A 20,733-nucleotide genomic window follows, 5' to 3' on the forward strand; every position below is an offset into this window, starting at 1 on the left:
CAAAAAATGTCCTGGTGCAGGTAATGGCCACAGGAATTCAGAACATGGCAAATTTTTCAAGGAAACAATTTGAAGAGGTGAGTTTCTCTGTTTTACTTTAAAAAAAAAAACGTAGATGAAAGCTCAATATCGGGAATTATTAGACGCATGCAAATCCAACCTACAAAAAGGTATCACCACCCAACACTCAAAATGCCATCAGTAAAAAGTCTACAAACAATAAATTCTGAAGGGGTTTTAGAGAACTGTGTACCCTCTAGTTGCTGGTGGGATGTACACTGGTAACAGCCAGTAGTGAGAACAGAATGGAGGTGCGTTGAAAGGGAAAAATTTGAACTACCATATGATCTAGTAGGCCCACTGCTGGGCCTAATCCCTGAGAAGACCAGAATCCAAAAGACACAGGCTGGCAATCCTGCACTGCATCAATATTTAGCATTGCCAAGACTTGGAAGTAACCAAAATGTCCATCCACAGATGAATGCACAAAGAAGAAGTGGTCCATGTACACAATGCAATATTCGCCATGGAAAAGGATGAAACACTGCTCTTTGCAGCACCATAGATGAGCCTAGAGATAATCACAGAACATGAGGTAAGTCGGAAAGCAGCCGACAAATAACCTGTGATATCACTCCTAGCTGTTACCTAACAACTGACACGTATGAACATATTTCCACAGAGAAAGACTCTCACAGACTTAGAAAACAAACTATGGTTATCTAAAAGGAAAGGTGGGAGGAATGGATACATTAAGATTAGGGTTACCGTACGTATACAAATACATATTAAACACACGTATCAAAAAGACCGACCATATACCAAGGGAGGTCTACTGAACGCTCTGTAATAATTTACACGGGGGCTTGCCTGGTGGCACCGTGGTTAAGAATCCACCTGCCAATGCAGGGGACACAGGTTCGATCCCTGGTTCGGGAAGGTCCCACATGCAGCAGAGCAACTAAGCCCGTGCACCACAACTAATGAGCCTACGCTCTGGAGCCCATGAGCCATAACTACTGAGCCCATGCGCCACAACTACTGAAGCCCACACGCCTAGAGCCCGTGCTCCGCAACAAGAGAAGCCACTGCAGTGAGAAGCCGGTGCACCGCAACGGAGAGTAGCCCCCGCTCACCGCAACTGGAGAAAGCCCACATGCAGCAACGAAGATCCAACTCAGCCAAAAATAAATAAATAAATAAAATAAATTTATTTAAAAAAATAATAGTAATTTACATGGGAAGAGGATCTGTACATGAGTAGATATATATAATGTTCAATTGAACCTGATTGTGCACACCCAGAACAAACACTATTCTGCTCATTACCCCAATTTAAAAAATTAAAACCACGAACAACAATTAATGAGACATAAAGTTATTGGGGTTTTCCCTGGCACATCCCATTCTAATTTACAACCTAGGAACACAACTTTCAGGAAGGCTCTGCTGCCCTAGTAACCAGACTTGGGAATGGAGAAATGCTGCCGCCTTGTGGCCGTTTCCCACAACAGCAGCTTTAAACACAGGGCTAAGGGTCACTTGAGATTCACAGTAATTGTAGGGCCGTAAATGACACGTGTCCTCAAAACATGTCCTGGGGTAGGTAATGGCCAAGAAAGTTCACAACACGGAAAATTTTTCAAGAAAACAATTTGAAGAGGTAAGTGTTACTCACTCGGTTGTTTTAAAAAAAAAGAAGAACATGGATAAAAGCTCAATATCAGGAATTATTGGTTGGATGCAAATCCAAACTACAAAAAGATTTCACCACCCAATATTCAAAATGCCATCCGTAAAAAGTCTACAAACAATGCATGCTGACGGGTTGGGGGAGAAATGCATACCCACTATGCTGTTGGTTGGATGTAAACTGGTAACAGCTAATCATGAGAACAGAACGGAGCTGCGTTTAAAAGGTAAAAATTGAGCTACCATATCATGCGGCCGATCCCCTAATGGGCCTATACCCTAAGAAGACCAGAATGGGAAAGGCACAGACAGGCAAACATGCCCTGCAGCAATATTTACAATAGCCAAGCCATGCAAGCAAACAAAATGTCCATCAACAGATAAATGGACAAAGAAGAAGTGGTATACGTACCGAATGGAATAGTAGCCTCGGGAAAAAAATGAACAATGCCGTTTGCAGGACTACACATGAGCCTAGAAATAATCATAGTACGTTACGTAAGTCAAAAGGGAATGACAAATATCCTATGATATCATTTATACGTGTTATCCTAAGATTGCGCCCAATGAACATATTTCCACAGAAAAACACACTCACAGACTGATAAAACAAACTAATGGTTAACCAAAATGAAAGGTGGGAGGATGGATAAATTAGGATTATTAGGAAATTAGCATACATATACTAACATATGTTAAATGTATATAAACATATAACATATAAACTATATGAATTATATAATCACCAATACATATAAAATATATCATGACAAAACACCTACCAAATACCAAGGGAGGTCTACTCAACATTCTGTAATAACATACATGGTAACAGGATCCGAAGATGAACAGACATATGTATGAATCATTGACCAGATTCTGTACAGCCAGACAATCACAACACTCTAATCAAATTTCCTCCGATAAGAAATATAAATTAAATTTAAAAAACGAACATAAGTAAGGAGACATAAACTTCTGGGGGCTTGTCCCAGCACATTCCACTCTAATTTACAACCGAGGAACACGACGTCCAGGAAGACTCTGTTGCCCTAGTAACAAGAGTTGAGAACGTAATAATGCTGCCGCCTTGTGGCTGTTTCCCACAACAGCAGCTTTAAACACAGTGCTAATGGTCGCTTAATAGTCACGAGGACTGCGGGGCTGTAAATGATACCTGCCCTCAAAAAATGTCCTGGGGTAGGGAATAGGCAAGAAATTTCAACACATGACAAAGTTTTCAAGAAGTCAATATGAGAGGGAAGTTGTACTCACTCTTTAAAAAAAAAAGGAAAAGGAAAAAAAAGACACGCCTAAAGCTCAGTATAAGGAATTATTAGCTGCATGCAAATCCAACGTCCACAAAGGTTTCAGCTCACACCAGTCAAATGACCATCAGCAAAAAGTCTACAAACTATAAATGCTGAAGAGGTTTTAGGGAACTGTGTACCTTCTAGCTGCTGATGGGGTGTAAAGTGCTAACAGCACTAATGAAAACTGAATGCAGCTGCTTTAAAAGGTAAAAATTGAGCTACCGTATGATGCGGCAGGGCACCTTCTGGGCCTATAACCTAAGACCACCAGAATCGGAAAGACAGAGGCAGGCAAATGTGCACTGCAGCAATATTGAAAGAGCCAAGACATGGAAGCAAAAAAAAGCTCCATAAACAGATGAATGGACAAAGAAGAAGTGGTATATGTACAGAATGGAATATTAGCCACGAAAAAAAATAAAAGAATGGCATATGCAGCACCACGGATGAGCCTAGAGATAATCACACAACGTGAAGTAAGTCAGATTGCGAAAGACAAATGTTCTACGATATCACTTATGTTATCTGAAAATTCATAAAAATGAACATATTTCCATAGGGAAAGACAATCTCAGATGGAGAAGACAAACTTATGGTTAAGCCAAAGAAAAGGTGTGAGGAATGGACAAATTAGGATATTGGGGTTAACAAACATATACTAATACATATAAAATATATCATCCCCAAAGACCTATGGAATACCAAGAGTGGTCTATTCAACACTCTACAATAACCTACATGGAAAAGGACACAAAGATCAATAGATATATGTATATGTGTACATGAACAAGATTCTGTGCAGCTAGAACAAAAGACATTTTAAAATCCAATTTGCTCTGATAAAAATGAAAACTTAAAGACACAAACAAGAATTAAGGAGGCTAAAACTTATGGGGGTTTGTCCTGACACATTCCACTCTAATCTGCAACCTAAAAGCACAACTTGCAGCAAGGTTCTGTTTCCCTAGCAAGCAGAGTTGCCAACGTAGAAATGCTGCCACCTTAAGGCCGTTTCCTCAAACAGCAGCTTTAAATCCACTGCTAATGGTCACTAATATTCACAAGGACTGCAGGGCTGTAAATGACTCATGCCCTCAAAAACTGTCCTGGGGTAGGGAATGGCCAAAAAAATCCAAACGCGGCAAATTTTTCAAGAAGGAAATTTGAAGTTGTAAGTTTAGCTGAATCTTAAAAAAAAATGAAAAGGACATTGATACACGCAAAACATCAGGAATTATTAGACGCATGCAAATCCAATCTACACAAACGTATCACCTCACACCAGTCAGAATGACCATCAGCAAAACGTCAACAAACAATAGATGTTGAAGAAGTTGTGGAGAATAGCGTAACCTCTCGGTCTAAGTGGGATGTAAACTGGTAACCGCCAATAATAGGAACAGAATGGCAGTGCGTTGAAAGGTAAAAATTGAGTCCCCATATGATCCGGAAGGCCCACTATTGGGCCTGTCACCTGTGAAAGCCAGCATCAAAAAGACACAGGATGGAACATCGTGTATTGCAGCAGTATTTACAATAGCCAAGACATGGAAGCAACAAAAATGTCCATCATCAGATGAATGGACGAAAAAGTGGTCCATGTACACAATGCAATATTAGACACAGAAAAGAATGAAACAATGCCGTTTGCAGCACCATAGACGAGGCTACAGACAATCACACAACTTGAAGTAAGTCAGAAAGCGAGAGACACATATCCTATGATATCACGTATAGGTCTTATGTAAAAATTGATAGGAATGAACCTATTTCCACAGAGAAGGACACTCACGTGTTCAGAAAACAAGCTTGTGCTTAACCAAACGGAAAGGTGTGAGGAATGTATAACGGAGGATATTGGGTTTAACAGACATATGCTAATACTTATAAAATATATAATCATCAGACATACCGAATACCAAGAGAGGTCTACACAACATTCTGTAATAATCTCTACGGAACAGGATCCAAACATGAAAAGATATATGAATCAATGAAAGACATTCTGTACACCTAGAACAAACACAACATTGCAATCAAATTTGCTCTGAGAAAAATGAAAATTAAACTGAGAATATCAACAACAAATAAGTAGACATAGTTTCTGGGGGTTTGTCCTGGCACATTCCACTCTACTTTACAACCTACAAACAGGACTTCCAGGAAGGCTGTGTTGCCCTAGTAACCAGAGTTGGGAATATAGAAATGCTGCCCCCTTGTGGCCGTTTCCTGCAACAGCAGCTTTAAATGCAGAACTAATGGTCATGTGATATTCACAATTACTACAGGGCTGTAAAGGACACCTGCCCTCAAAAAATGTCCTGGTGCAGGTAATGGCCACAGGAATTGAGAACATGGCAAATTTTTCAAGGAAACAATTTGAAGAGGTGAGTTTCTCTGTTTTACTTAAAAAAAAAACGTAGATGAAAGCTCAATATCGGGAATTATTAGACGCATGCAAATCCAACCTACAAAAAGGTATCACCACCCAACACTCAAAATGCCATCAGTAAAAAGTCTACAAACAATAAATTCTGAAGGGGTTTTAGAGAACTGTGTACCCTCTAGTTGCTGGTGGGATGTACACTGGTAACAGCCAGTAGTGAGAACAGAATGGAGGTGCGTTGAAAGGGAAAAATTTGAACTACCATATGATCTAGTAGGCCCACTGCTGGGCCTAATCCCTGAGAAGACCAGAATCCAAAAGACACAGGCTGGCAATCCTGCACTGCATCAATATTTAGCATTGCCAAGACTTGGAAGTAACCAAAATGTCCATCCACAGATGAATGCACAAAGAAGAAGTGGTCCATGTACACAATGCAATATTCGCCATGCAAAAGGATGAAACACTGCTCTTTGCAGCACCATAGATGAGCCTAGAGATAATCACAGAACATGAGGTAAGTCGGAAAGCAGCCGACAAATAACCTGTGATATCACTCCTAGCTGTTACCTAACAACTGACACGTATGAACATATTTCCACAGAGAAAGACTCTCACAGACTTAGAAAACCAACTATGGTTATCTAAAAGGAAAGGTGGGAGGAATGGATACATTAAGATTAGGGTTACCGTACGTATACAAATACATATTAAACACACGTATCAAAAAGACCGACCATATACCAAGGGAGGTCTACTGAACGCTCTGTAATAATTTACACGGGGGCTTGCCTGGTGGCACCGTGGTTAAGAATCCACCTGCCAATGCAGGGGACACAGGTTCGATCCCTGGTTCGGGAAGGTCCCACATGCAGCAGAGCAACTAAGCCCGTGCACCACAACTAATGAGCCTACGCTCTGGAGCCCATGAGCCATAACTACTGAGCCCATGCACCACAACTACTGAAGCCCACACGCCTAGAGCCCGTGCTCCGCAACAAGAGAAGCCACTGCAGTAAGAAGCCGGTGCACCGCAACGGAGAGTAGCCCCCGCTCACCGCAACTGGAGAAAGCCCACATGCAGCAACGAAGATCCAACTCAGCCAAAAATAAATAAATAAATAAAATAAATTTATTTAAAAAAATAATAGTAATTTACATGGGAAGAAGATCTGTACATGAGTAGATATATATAATGTTCAATTGAACCTGATTGTGCACACCCAGAACAAACACTATTCTGCTCATTACCCCAATTTAAAAAATTAAAACCACGAACAACAATTAATGAGACATAAAGTTATTGGGGTTTTCCCTGGCACATCCCATTCTAATTTACAACCTAGGAACACAACTTTCAGGAAGGCTCTGCTGCCCTAGTAACCAGACTTGGGAATGGAGAAATGCTGCCGCCTTGTGGCCGTTTCCCACAACAGCAGCTTTAAACACAGGGCTAAGGGTCACTTGAGATTCACAGTAATTGTAGGGCCGTAAATGACACGTGTCCTCAAAACATGTCCTGGGGTAGGTAATGGCCAAGAAAGTTCACAACACGGAAAATTTTTCAAGAAAACAATTTGAAGAGGTAAGTGTTACTCACTCGGTTGTTTTAAAAAAAGAAGAACATGGATAAAAGCTCAATATCAGGAATTATTGGTTGGATGCAAATCCAAACTACAAAAAGATTTCACCACCCAATATTCAAAATGCCATCCGTAAAAAGTCTACAAACAATGCATGCTGACGGGTTGGGGGAGAAATGCATACCCACTATGCTGTTGGTTGGATGTAAACTGGTAACAGCTAATCATGAGAACAGAACGGAGCTGCGTTTAAAAGGTAAAAATTGAGCTACCATATCATGCGGCCGATCCCCTAATGGGCCTATACCCTAAGAAGACCAGAATGGGAAAGGCACAGACAGGCAAACATGCCCTGCAGCAATATTTACAATAGCCAAGCCATGCAAGCAAACAAAATGTCCATCAACAGATAAATGGACAAAGAAGAAGTGGTATACGTACCGAATGGAATAGTAGCCTCGGGAAAAAAATGAACAATGCCGTTTGCAGGACTACACATGAGCCTAGAAATAATCATAGTACGTTACGTAAGTCAAAAGGGAATGACAAATATCCTATGATATCATTTATACGTGTTATCCTAAGATTGCTCCCAATGAACATATTTCCACAGAAAAACACACTCACAGACTGATAAAACAAACTAATGGTTAACCAAAATGAAAAGTGGGAGGATGGATAAATTAGGATTATTAGGAAATTAGCATACATATACTAACATATGTTAAATGTATATAAACATATAACATATAAACTATATGAATTATATAATCACCAATACATATAAAATATATCATGACAAAACACCTACCAAATACCAAGGGAGGTCTACTCAACATTCTGTAATAACATACATGGTAACAGGATCCGAAGATGAACAGACATATGTATGAATCATTGACCAGATTCTGTACAGCCAGACAATCACAACACTCTAATCAAATTTCCTCCGATAAGAAATATAAATTAAATTTAAAAAACGAACATAAGTAAGGAGACATAAACTTCTGGGGGCTTGTCCCAGCACATTCCACTCTAATTTACAACCGAGGAACACGACGTCCAGGAAGACTCTGTTGCCCTAGTAACAAGAGTTGAGAACGTAATAATGCTGCCGCCTTGTGGCTGTTTCCCACAACAGCAGCTTTAAACACAGTGCTAATGGTCGCTTAATAGTCACGAGGACTGCGGGGCTGTAAATGATACCTGCCCTCAAAAAATGTCCTGGGGTAGGGAATAGGCAAGAAATTTCAACACATGACAAAGTTTTCAAGAAGTCAATATGAGAGGGAAGTTGTACTCACTCTTTAAAAAAAAAAAGGAAAAGGAAAAAAAAGACACGCCTAAAGCTCAGTATAAGGAATTATTAGCTGCATGCAAATCCAACGTCCACAAAGGTTTCAGCTCACACCAGTCAAATGACCATCAGCAAAAAGTCTACAAACTATAAATGCTGAAGAGGTTTTAGGGAACTGTGTACCTTCTAGCTGCTGATGGGGTGTAAAGTGCTAACAGCACTAATGAAAACTGAATGCAGCTGCTTTAAAAGGTAAAAATTGAGCTACCGTATGATGCGGCAGGGCACCTTCTGGGCCTATAACCTAAGACCACCAGAATCGGAAAGACAGAGGCAGGCAAATGTGCACTGCAGCAATATTGAAAGAGCCAAGACATGGAAGCAAAAAAAAGCTCCATAAACAGATGAATGGACAAAGAAGAAGTGGTATATGTACAGAATGGAATATTAGCCACGAAAAAAAAATAAAAGAATGGCATATGCAGCACCACGGATGAGCCTAGAGGTAATCACACAACGTGAAGTAAGTCAGATTGCGAAAGACAAATGTTCTACGATATCACTTATGTTATCTGAAAATTCATAAAAATGAACATATTTCCATAGGGAAAGACAATCTCAGATGGAGAAGACAAACTTATGGTTAAGCCAAAGAAAAGGTGTGAGGAATGGACAAATTAGGATATTGGGGTTAACAAACATATACTAATACATATAAAATATATCATCCCCAAAGACCTATGGAATACCAAGAGTGGTCTATTCAACACTCTACAATAACCTACATGGAAAAGGACACAAAGATCAATAGATATATGTATATGTGTACATGAACAAGATTCTGTGCAGCTAGAACAAAAGACATTTTAAAATCCAATTTGCTCTGATAAAAATGAAAACTTAAAGACACAAACAAGAATTAAGGAGGCTAAAACTTATGGGGGTTTGTCCTGACACATTCCACTCTAATCTGCAACCTAAAAGCACAACTTGCAGCAAGGTTCTGTTTCCCTAGCAAGCAGAGTTGGCAACGTAGAAATGCTGCCACCTTAAGGCCGTTTCCTCAAACAGCAGCTTTAAATCCACTGCTAATGGTCACTAATATTCACAAGGACTGCAGGGCTGTAAATGACTCATGCCCTCAAAAACTGTCCTGGGGTAGGGAATGGCCAAAAAAATCCAAACGTGGCAAATTTTTCAAGAAGGAAATTTGAAGTTGTAAGTTTAGCTGAATCTTAAAAAAAAATGAAAAGGACATTGATACACGCAAAACATCAGGAATTATTAGACGCATGCAAATCCAATCTACACAAACGTATCACCTCACACCAGTCAGAATGACCATCAGCAAAACGTCAACAAACAATAGATGTTGAAGAAGTTGTGGAGAATAGCGTAACCTCTCGGTCTAAGTGGGATGTAAACTGGTAACCGCCAATAATAGGAACAGAATGGCAGTGCGTTGAAAGGTAAAAATTGAGTCCCCATATGATCCGGAAGGCCCACTATTGGGCCTGTCACCTGTGAAAGCCAGCATCAAAAAGACACAGGATGGAATATCGTGTATTGCAGCAGTATTTACAATAGCCAAGACATGGAAGCAACAAAAATGTCCATCATCAGATGAATGGACGAAAAAGTGGTCCATGTACACAATGCAATATTAGACACAGAAAAGAATGAAACAATGCCGTTTGCAGCACCATAGACGAGGCTACAGACAATCACACAACTTGAAGTAAGTCAGAAAGCGAGAGACACATATCCTATGATATCACGTATAGGTCTTATGTAAAAATTGATAGGAATGAACCTATTTCCACAGAGAAGGACACTCACGTGTTCAGAAAACAAGCTTGTGCTTAACCAAACGGAAAGGTGTGAGGAATGTATAACGGAGGATATTGGGTTTAACAGACATATGCTAATACTTATAAAATATATAATCATCAGACATACCGAATACCAAGAGAGGTCTACACAACATTCTGTAATAATCTCTACGGAACAGGATCCAAACATGAAAAGATATATGAATCAATGAAAGACATTCTGTACACCTAGAACAAACACAACATTGCAATCAAATTTGCTCTGAGAAAAATGAAAATTAAACTGAGAATATCAACAACAAATAAGTAGACATAGTTTCTGGGGGTTTGTCCTGGCACATTCCACTCTACTTTACAACCTACAAACAGGACTTCCAGGAAGGCTGTGTTGCCCTAGTAACCAGAGTTGGGAATATAGAAATGCTGCCCCCTTGTGGCCGTTTCCTGCAACAGCAGCTTTAAATGCAGAACTAATGGTCATGTGATATTCACAATTACTACAGGGCTGTAAAGGACACCTGCCCTCAAAAAATGTCCTGGTGCAGGTAATGGCCACAGGAATTGAGAACATGGCAAATTTTTCAAGGAAACAATTTGAAGAGGTGAGTTTCTCTGTTTTACTTAAAAAAAAAACGTAGATGAAAGCTCAATATCGGGAATTATTAGACGCATGCAAATCCAACCTACAAAAAGGTATCACCACCCAACACTCAAAATGCCATCAGTAAAAAGTCTACAAACAATAAATTCTGAAGGGGTTTTAGAGAACTGTGTACCCTCTAGTTGCTGGTGGGATGTACACTGGTAACAGCCAGTAGTGAGAACAGAATGGAGGTGCGTTGAAAGGGAAAAATTTGAACTACCATATGATCTAGTAGGCCCACTGCTGGGCCTAATCCCTGAGAAGACCAGAATCCAAAAGACACAGGCTGGCAATCCTGCACTGCATCAATATTTAGCATTGCCAAGACTTGGAAGTAACCAAAATGTCCATCCACAGATGAATGCACAAAGAAGAAGTGGTCCATGTACACAATGCAATATTCGCCATGCAAAAGGATGAAACACTGCTCTTTGCAGCACCATAGATGAGCCTAGAGATAATCACAGAACATGAGGTAAGTCGGAAAGCAGCCGACAAATAACCTGTGATATCACTCCTAGCTGTTACCTAACAACTGACACGTATGAACATATTTCCACAGAGAAAGACTCTCACAGACTTAGAAAACAAACTATGGTTATCTAAAAGGAAAGGTGGGAGGAATGGATACATTAAGATTAGGGTTACCATACGTATACAAATACATATTAAACACACGTATCAAAAAGACCGACCATATACCAAGGGAGGTCTACTGAACGCTCTGTAATAATTTACACGGGGGCTTGCCTGGTGGCACCGTGGTTAAGAATCCACCTGCCAATGCAGGGGACACAGGTTCGATCCCTGGTTCGGGAAGGTCCCACATGCAGCAGAGCAACTAAGCCCGTGCACCACAACTAATGAGCCTACGCTCTGGAGCCCATGAGCCATAACTACTGAGCCCATGCGCCACAACTACTGAAGCCCACATGCCTAGAGCCCGTGCTCCGCAACAAGAGAAGCCACTGCAGTGAGAAGCCGGTGCACCGCAACGGAGAGTAGCCCCCGCTCACCGCAACTGGAGAAAGCCCACATGCAGCAACGAAGATCCAACTCAGCCAAAAATAAATAAATAAATAAAATAAATTTATTTAAAAAAATAATAGTAATTTACATGGGAAGAGGATCTGTACATGAGTAGATATATATAATGTTCAATTGAACCTGATTGTGCACACCCAGAACAAACACTATTCTGCTCATTACCCCAATTTAAAAAATTAAAACCACAAACAACAATTAATGAGACATAAAGTTATTGGGGTTTTCCCTGGCACATCCCATTCTAATTTACAACCTAGGAACACAACTTTCAGGAAGGCTCTGCTGCCCTAGTAACCAGACTTGGGAATGGAGAAATGCTGCCGCCTTGTGGCCGTTTCCCACAACAGCAGCTTTAAACACAGGGCTAAGGGTCACTTGAGATTCACAGTAATTGTAGGGCCGTAAATGACACGTGTCCTCAAAACATGTCCTGGGGTAGGTAATGGCCAAGAAAGTTCACAACACGGAAAATTTTTCAAGAAAACAATTTGAAGAGGTAAGTGTTACTCACTCGGTTGTTTTAAAAAAAAAGAAGAACATGGATAAAAGCTCAATATCAGGAATTATTGGTTGGATGCAAATCCAAACTACAAAAAGATTTCACCACCCAATATTCAAAATGCCATCCGTAAAAAGTCTACAAACAATGCATGCTGACGGGTTGGGGGAGAAATGCATACCCACTATGCTGTTGGTTGGATGTAAACTGGTAACAGCTAATCATGAGAACAGAACGGAGCTGCGTTTAAAAGGTAAAAATTGAGCTACCATATCATGCGGCCGATCCCCTAATGGGCCTATACCCTAAGAAGACCAGAATGGGAAAGGCACAGACAGGCAAACATGCCCTGCAGCAATATTTACAATAGCCAAGCCATGCAAGCAAACAAAATGTCCATCAACAGATAAATGGACAAAGAAGAAGTGGTATACGTACCGAATGGAATAGTAGCCTCGGGAAAAAAATGAACAATGCCGTTTGCAGGACTACACATGAGCCTAGAAATAATCATAGTACGTTACGTAAGTCAAAAGGGAATGACAAATATCCTATGATATCATTTATACGTGTTATCCTAAGATTGCTCCCAATGAACATATTTCCACAGAAAAACACACTCACAGACTGATAAAACAAACTAATGGTTAACCAAAATGAAAGGTGGGAGGATGGATAAATTAGGATTATGGGGGTAGCATACATATACTAACGTATGTTAAATGTATATAAACATATAACATATAAACTATATGAATTATATAATCACCAATACATATAAAATATATCATGACAAAACACCTACCAAATACCAAGGGAGGTCTACTCAACATTCTGTAATAACATACATGGTAACAGGATCCAAAGATGAACAGACATATGTATGAATCATTGACCAGATTCTGTACAGCCAGACAATCACAACACTCTAATCAAATTTCCTCCGATAAGAAATATAAATTAAATTTAAAAAACGAACATAAGTAAGGAGACATAAACTTCTGGGGGCTTGTCCCAGCACATTCCACTCTAATTTACAACCGAGGAACACGACGTCCAGGAAGACTCTGTTGCCCTAGTAACAAGAGTTGAGAACGTAATAATGCTGCCGCCTTGTGGCTGTTTCCCACAACAGCAGCTTTAAACACAGTGCTAATGGTCGCTTAATAGTCACGAGGACTGCGGGGCTGTAAATGATACCTGCCCTCAAAAAATGTCCTGGGGTAGGGAATAGGCAAGAAATTTCAACACATGACAAAGTTTTCAAGAAGTCAATATGAGAGGGAAGTTGTACTCACTCTTTAAAAAAAAAAGGAAAAGGAAAAAAAAGACACGCCTAAAGCTCAGTATAAGGAATTATTAGCTGCATGCAAATCCAACGTCCACAAAGGTTTCAGCTCACACCAGTCAAATGACCATCAGCAAAATGTCTACAAACTATAAATGCTGAAGAGGTTTTAGGGAACTGTGTACCTTCTAGCTGCTGATGGGGTGTAAAGTGCTAACAGCACTAATGAAAACTGAATGCAGCTGCTTTAAAAGGTAAAAATTGAGCTACCGTATGATGCGGCAGGGCACCTTCTGGGCCTATAACCTAAGACCACCAGAATCGGAAAGACAGAGGCAGGCAAATGTGCACTGCAGCAATATTGAAAGAGCCAAGACATGGAAGCAAAAAAAAGCTCCATAAACAGATGAATGGACAAAGAAGAAGTGGTATATGTACAGAATGGAATATTAGCCACGAAAAAAAATAAAAGAATGGCATATGCAGCACCACGGATGAGCCTAGAGATAATCACACAACGTGAAGTAAGTCAGATTGCGAAAGACAAATGTTCTACGATATCACTTATGTTATCTGAAAATTCATAAAAATGAACATATTTCCATAGGGAAAGACAATCTCAGATGGAGAAGACAAACTTATGGTTAAGCCAAAGAAAAGGTGTGAGGAATGGACAAATTAGGATATTGGGGTTAACAAACATATACTAATACATATAAAATATATCATCCCCAAAGACCTATGGAATACCAAGAGTGGTCTATTCAACACTCTACAATAACCTACATGGAAAAGGACACAAAGATCAATAGATATATGTATATGTGTACATGAACAAGATTCTGTGCAGCTAGAACAAAAGACATTTTAAAATCCAATTTGCTCTGATAAAAATGAAAACTTAAAGACACAAACAAGAATTAAGGAGGCTAAAACTTATGGGGGTTTGTCCTGACACATTCCACTCTAATCTGCAACCTAAAAGCACAACTTGCAGCAAGGTTCTGTTTCCCTAGCAAGCAGAGTTGGCAACGTAGAAATGCTGCCACCTTAAGGCCGTTTCCTCAAACAGCAGCTTTAAATCCACTGCTAATGGTCACTAATATTCACAAGGACTGCAGGGCTGTAAATGACTCATGCCCTCAAAAACTGTCCTGGGGTAGGGAATGGCCAAAAAAATCCAAACGCGGCAAATTTTTCAAGAAGGAAATTTGAAGTTGTAAGTTTAGCTGAATCTTAAAAAAAAATGAAAAGGACATTGATACACGCAAAACATCAGGAATTATTAGACGCATGCAAATCCAATCTACACAAACGTATCACCTCACACCAGTCAGAATGACCATCAGCAAAACGTCAACAAACAATAGATGTTGAAGAAGTTGTGGAGAATAGCGTAACCTCTCGGTCTAAGTGGGATGTAAACTGGTAACCGCCAATAATAGGAACAGAATGGCAGTGCGTTGAAAGGTAAAAATTGAGTCCCCATATGATCCGGAAGGCCCACTATTGGGCCTGTCACCTGTGAAAGCCAGCATCAAAAAGACACAGGATGGAACATCGTGTATTGCAGCAGTATTTACAATAGCCAAGACATGGAAGCAACAAAAATGTCCATCATCAGATGAATGGACGAAAAAGTGGTCCATGTACACAATGCAATATTAGACACAGAAAAGAATGAAACAATGCCGTTTGCAGCACCATAGACGAGGCTACAGACAATCACACAACTTGAAGTAAGTCAGAAAGCGAGAGACACATATCCTATGATATCACGTATAGGTCTTATGTAAAAATTGATAGGAATGAACCTATTTCCACAGAGAAGGACACTCACGTGTTCAGAAAACAAGCTTGTGCTTAACCAAACGGAAAGGTGTGAGGAATGTATAACGGAGGATATTGGGTTTAACAGACATATGCTAATACTTATAAAATATATAATCATCAGACATACCGAATACCAAGAGAGGTCTACACAACATTCTGTAATAATCTCTACGGAACAGGATCCAAACATGAAAAGATATATGAATCAATGAAAGACATTCTGTACACCTAGAACAAACACAACATTGCAATCAAATTTGCTCTGAGAAAAATGAAAATTAAACTGAGAATATCAACAACAAATAAGTAGACATAGTTTCTGGGGGTTTGTCCTGGCACATTCCACTCTACTTTACAACCTACAAACAGGACTTCCAGGAAGGCTGTGTTGCCCTAGTAACCAGAGTTGGGAATATAGAAATGCTGCCCCCTTGTGGCCGTTTCCTGCAACAGCAGCTTTAAATGCAGAACTAATGGTCATGTGATATTCACAATTACTACAGGGCTGTAAAGGACACCTGCCCTCAAAAAATGTCCTGGTGCAGGTAATGGCCACAGGAATTGAGAACATGGCAAATTTTTCAAGGAAACAATTTGAAGAGGTGAGTTTCTCTGTTTTACTTAAAAAAAAAAACGTAGATGAAAGCTCAATATCGGGAATTATTAGACGCATGCAAATCCAACCTACAAAAAGGTATCACCACCCAACACTCAAAATGCCATCAGTAAAAAGTCTACAAACAATAAATTCTGAAGGGGTTTTAGAGAACTGTGTACCCTCTAGTTGCTGGTGGGATGTACACTGGTAACAGCCAGTAGTGAGAACAGAATGGAGGTGCGTTGAAAGGGAAAAATTTGAACTACCATATGATCTAGTAGGCCCACTGCTGGGCCTAATCCCTGAGAAGACCAGAATCCAAAAGACACAGGCTGGCAATCCTGCACTGCATCAATATTTAGCATTGCCAAGACTTGGAAGTAACCAAAATGTCCATCCACAGATGAATGCACAAAGAAGAAGTGGTCCATGTACACAATGCAATATTCGCCATGGAAAAGGATGAAACACTGCTCTTTGCAGCACCATAGATGAGCCTAGAGATAATCACAGAACATGAGGTAAGTCGGAAAGCAGCCGACAAATAACCTGTGATATCACTCCTAGCTGTTACCTAACAACTGACACGTATGAACATATTTCCACAGAGAAAGACTCTCACAGACTTAGAAAACAAACTATGGTTATCTAAAAGGAAAGGTGGGAGGAATGGATACATTAAGATTAGGGTTACCGTACGTATACAAATACATATTAAACACACGTATCAAAAAGACCGACCATATACCAAGGGAGGTCTACTGAACGCTCTGTAATAATTTACACGGGGGCTTGCCTGGTGGCACCGTGGTTAAGAATCCACCTGCCAATGCAGGGGACACAGGTTCGATCCCTGGTTCGGGAAGGTCCCACATGCAGCAGAGCAACTAAGCCCGTGCACCACAACTAATGAGCCTACGCTCTGGAGCCCATGAGCCATAACTACTGAGCCCATGCACCACAACTACTGAAGCCCACACGCCTAGAGCCCGTGCTCCGCAACAAGAGAAGCCACTGCAGTGAGAAGCCGGTGCACCGCAACGGAGAGTAGCCCCCGCTCACCGCAACTGGAGAAAGCCCACATGCAGCAACGAAGATCCAACTCAGCCAAAAATAAATAAATAAATAAAATAAATTTATTTAAAAAAATAATAGTAATTTACATGGGAAGAGGATCTGTACATCAGTAGATATATATAATGTTCAATTGAACCTGATTGTGCACACCCAGAACAAACACTATTCTGCTCATTACCCCAATTTAAAAAATTAAAACCACGAACAACAATTAATGAGACATAAAGTTATTGGGGTTTTCCCTGGCACATCCCATTCTAATTTACAACCTAGGAACACAACTTTCAGGAAGGCTCTGCTGCCCTAGTAACCAGACTTGGGAATGGAGAAATGCTGCCGCCTTGTGGCCGTTTCCCACAACAGCAGCTTTAAACACAGGGCTAAGGGTCACTTGAGATTCACAGTAATTGTAGGGCCGTAAATGACACGTGTCCTCAAAACATGTCCTGGGGTAGGTAATGGCCAAGAAAGTTCACAACACGGAAAATTTTTCAAGAAAACAATTTGAAGAGGTAAGTGTTACTCACTCGGTTGTTTTAAAAAAAAAGAAGAACATGGATAAAAGCTCAATATCAGGAATTATTGGTTGGATGCAAATCCAAACTACAAAAAGATTTCACCACCCAATATTCAAAATGCCATCCGTAAAAAGTCTACAAACAATGCATGCTGACGGGTTGGGGGAGAAATGCATACCCACTATGCTGTTGGTTGGATGTAAACTGGTAACAGCTAATCATGAGAACAGAACGGAGCTGCGTTTAAAAGGTAAAAATTGAGCTACCATATCATGCGGCCGATCCCCTAATGGGCCTATACCCTAAGAAGACCAGAATGGGAAAGGCACAGACAGGCAAACATGCCCTGCAGCAATATTTACAATAGCCAAGCCATGCAAGCAAACAAAATGTCCATCAACAGATAAATGGACAAAGAAGAAGTGGTATACGTACCGAATGGAATAGTAGCCTCGGGAAAAAAATGAACAATGCCGTTTGCAGGACTACACATGAGCCTAGAAATAATCATAGTACGTTACGTAAGTCAAAAGGGAATGACAAATATCCTATGATATCATTTATACGTGTTATCCTAAGATTGCTCCCAATGAACATATTTCCACAGAAAAACACACTCACAGACTGATAAAACAAACTAATGGTTAACCAAAATGAAAGGTGGGAGGATGGATAAATTAGGATTATTAGGAAATTAGCATACATATACTAACATATGTTAAATGTATATAAACATATAACATATAAACTATATGAATTATATAATCACCAATACATATAAAATATATCATGACAAAACACCTACCAAATACCAAGGGAGGTCTACTCAACATTCTGTAATAACATACATGGTAACAGGATCCAAAGATGAACAGACATATGTATGAATCATTGACCAGATTCTGTACAGCCAGACAATCACAACACTCTAATCAAATTTCCTCCGATAAGAAATATAAATTAAATTTAAAAAACGAACATAAGTAAGGAGACATAAACTTCTGGGGGCTTGTCCCAGCACATTCCACTCTAATTTACAACCGAGGAACACGACGTCCAGGAAGACTCTGTTGCCCTAGTAACAAGAGTTGAGAACGTAATAATGCTGCCGCCTTGTGGCTGTTTCCCACAACAGCAGCTTTAAACACAGTGCTAATGGTCGCTTAATAGTCACGAGGACTGCGGGGCTGTAAATGATACCTGCCCTCAAAAAATGTCCTGGGGTAGGGAATAGGCAAGAAATTTCAACACATGACAAAGTTTTCAAGAAGTCAATATGAGAGGGAAGTTGTACTCACTCTTTAAAAAAAAAAGGAAAAGGAAAAAAAAGACACGCCTAAAGCTCAGTATAAGGAATTATTAGCTGCATGCAAATCCAACGTCCACAAAGGTTTCAGCTCACACCAGTCAAATGACCATCAGCAAAAAGTCTACAAACTATAAATGCTGAAGAGGTTTTAGGGAACTGTGTACCTTCTAGCTGCTGATGGGGTGTAAAGTGCTAACAGCACTAATGAAAACTGAATGCAGCTGCTTTAAAAGGTAAAAATTGAGCTACCGTATGATGCGGCAGGGCACCTTCTGGGCCTATAACCTAAGACCACCAGAATCGGAAAGACAGAGGCAGGCAAATGTGCACTGCAGCAATATTGAAAGAGCCAAGACATGGAAGCAAAAAAAAGCTCCATAAACAGATGAATGGACAAAGAAGAAGTGGTATATGTACAGAATGGAATATTAGCCACGAAAAAAAATAAAAGAATGGCATATGCAGCACCACGGATGAGCCTAGAGATAATCACACAACGTGAAGTAAGTCAGATTGCGAAAGACAAATGTTCTACGATATCACTTATGTTATCTGAAAATTCATAAAAATGAACATATTTCCATAGGGAAAGACAATCTCAGATGGAGAAGACAAACTTATGGTTAAGCCAAAGAAAAGGTGTGAGGAATGGACAAATTAGGATATTGGGGTTAACAAACATATACTAATACATATAAAATATATCATCCCCAAAGACCTATGGAATACCAAGAGTGGTCTATTCAACACTCTACAATAACCTACATGGAAAAGGACACAAAGATCAATAGATATATGTATATGTGTACATGAACAAGATTCTGTGCAGCTAGAACAAAAGACATTTTAAAATCCAATTTGCTCTGATAAAAATGAAAACTTAAAGACACAAACAAGAATTAAGGAGGCTAAAACTTATGGGGGTTTGTCCTGACACATTCCACTCTAATCTGCAACCTAAAAGCACAACTTGCAGCAAGGTTCTGTTTCCCTAGCAAGCAGAGTTGCCAACGTAGAAATGCTGCCACCTTAAGGCCGTTTCCTCAAACAGCAGCTTTAAATCCACTGCTAATGGTCACTAATATTCACAAGGACTGCAGGGCTGTAAATGACTCATGCCCTCAAAAACTGTCCTGGGGTAGGGAATGGCCAAAAAAATCCAAACGCGGCAAATTTTTCAAGAAGGAAATTTGAAGTTGTAAGTTTAGCTGAATCTTAAAAAAAAATGAAAAGGACATTGATACACGCAAAACATCAGGAATTATTAGACGCATGCAAATCCAATCTACACAAACGTATCACCTCACACCAGTCAGAATGACCATCAGCAAAACGTCAACAAACAATAGATGTTGAAGAAGTTGTGGAGAATAGCGTAACCTCTCGGTCTAAGTGGGATGTAAACTGGTAACCGCCAATAATAGGAACAGAATGGCAGTGCGTTGAAAGGTAAAAATTGAGTCCCCATATGATCCGGAAGGCCCACTATTGGGCCTGTCACCTGTGAAAGCCAGCATCAAAAAGACACAGGATGGAACATCGTGTATTGCAGCAGTATTTACAATAGCCAAGACATGGAAGCAACAAAAATGTCCATCATCAGATGAATGGACGAAAAAGTGGTCCATGTACACAATGCAATATTAGACACAGAAAAGAATGAAACAATGCCGTTTGCAGCACCATAGACGAGGCTACAGACAATCACACAACTTGAAGTAAGTCAGAAAGCGAGAGACACATATCCTATGATATCACGTATAGGTCTTATGTAAAAATTGATAGGAATGAACCTATTTCCACAGAGAAGGACACTCA

The sequence above is a fragment of the Eubalaena glacialis genome, chromosome 7 (assembly GCF_028564815.1).
Source record: "Eubalaena glacialis isolate mEubGla1 chromosome 7, mEubGla1.1.hap2.+ XY, whole genome shotgun sequence".
Taxonomy (NCBI): Eukaryota; Metazoa; Chordata; class Mammalia; order Artiodactyla; family Balaenidae; genus Eubalaena; species Eubalaena glacialis.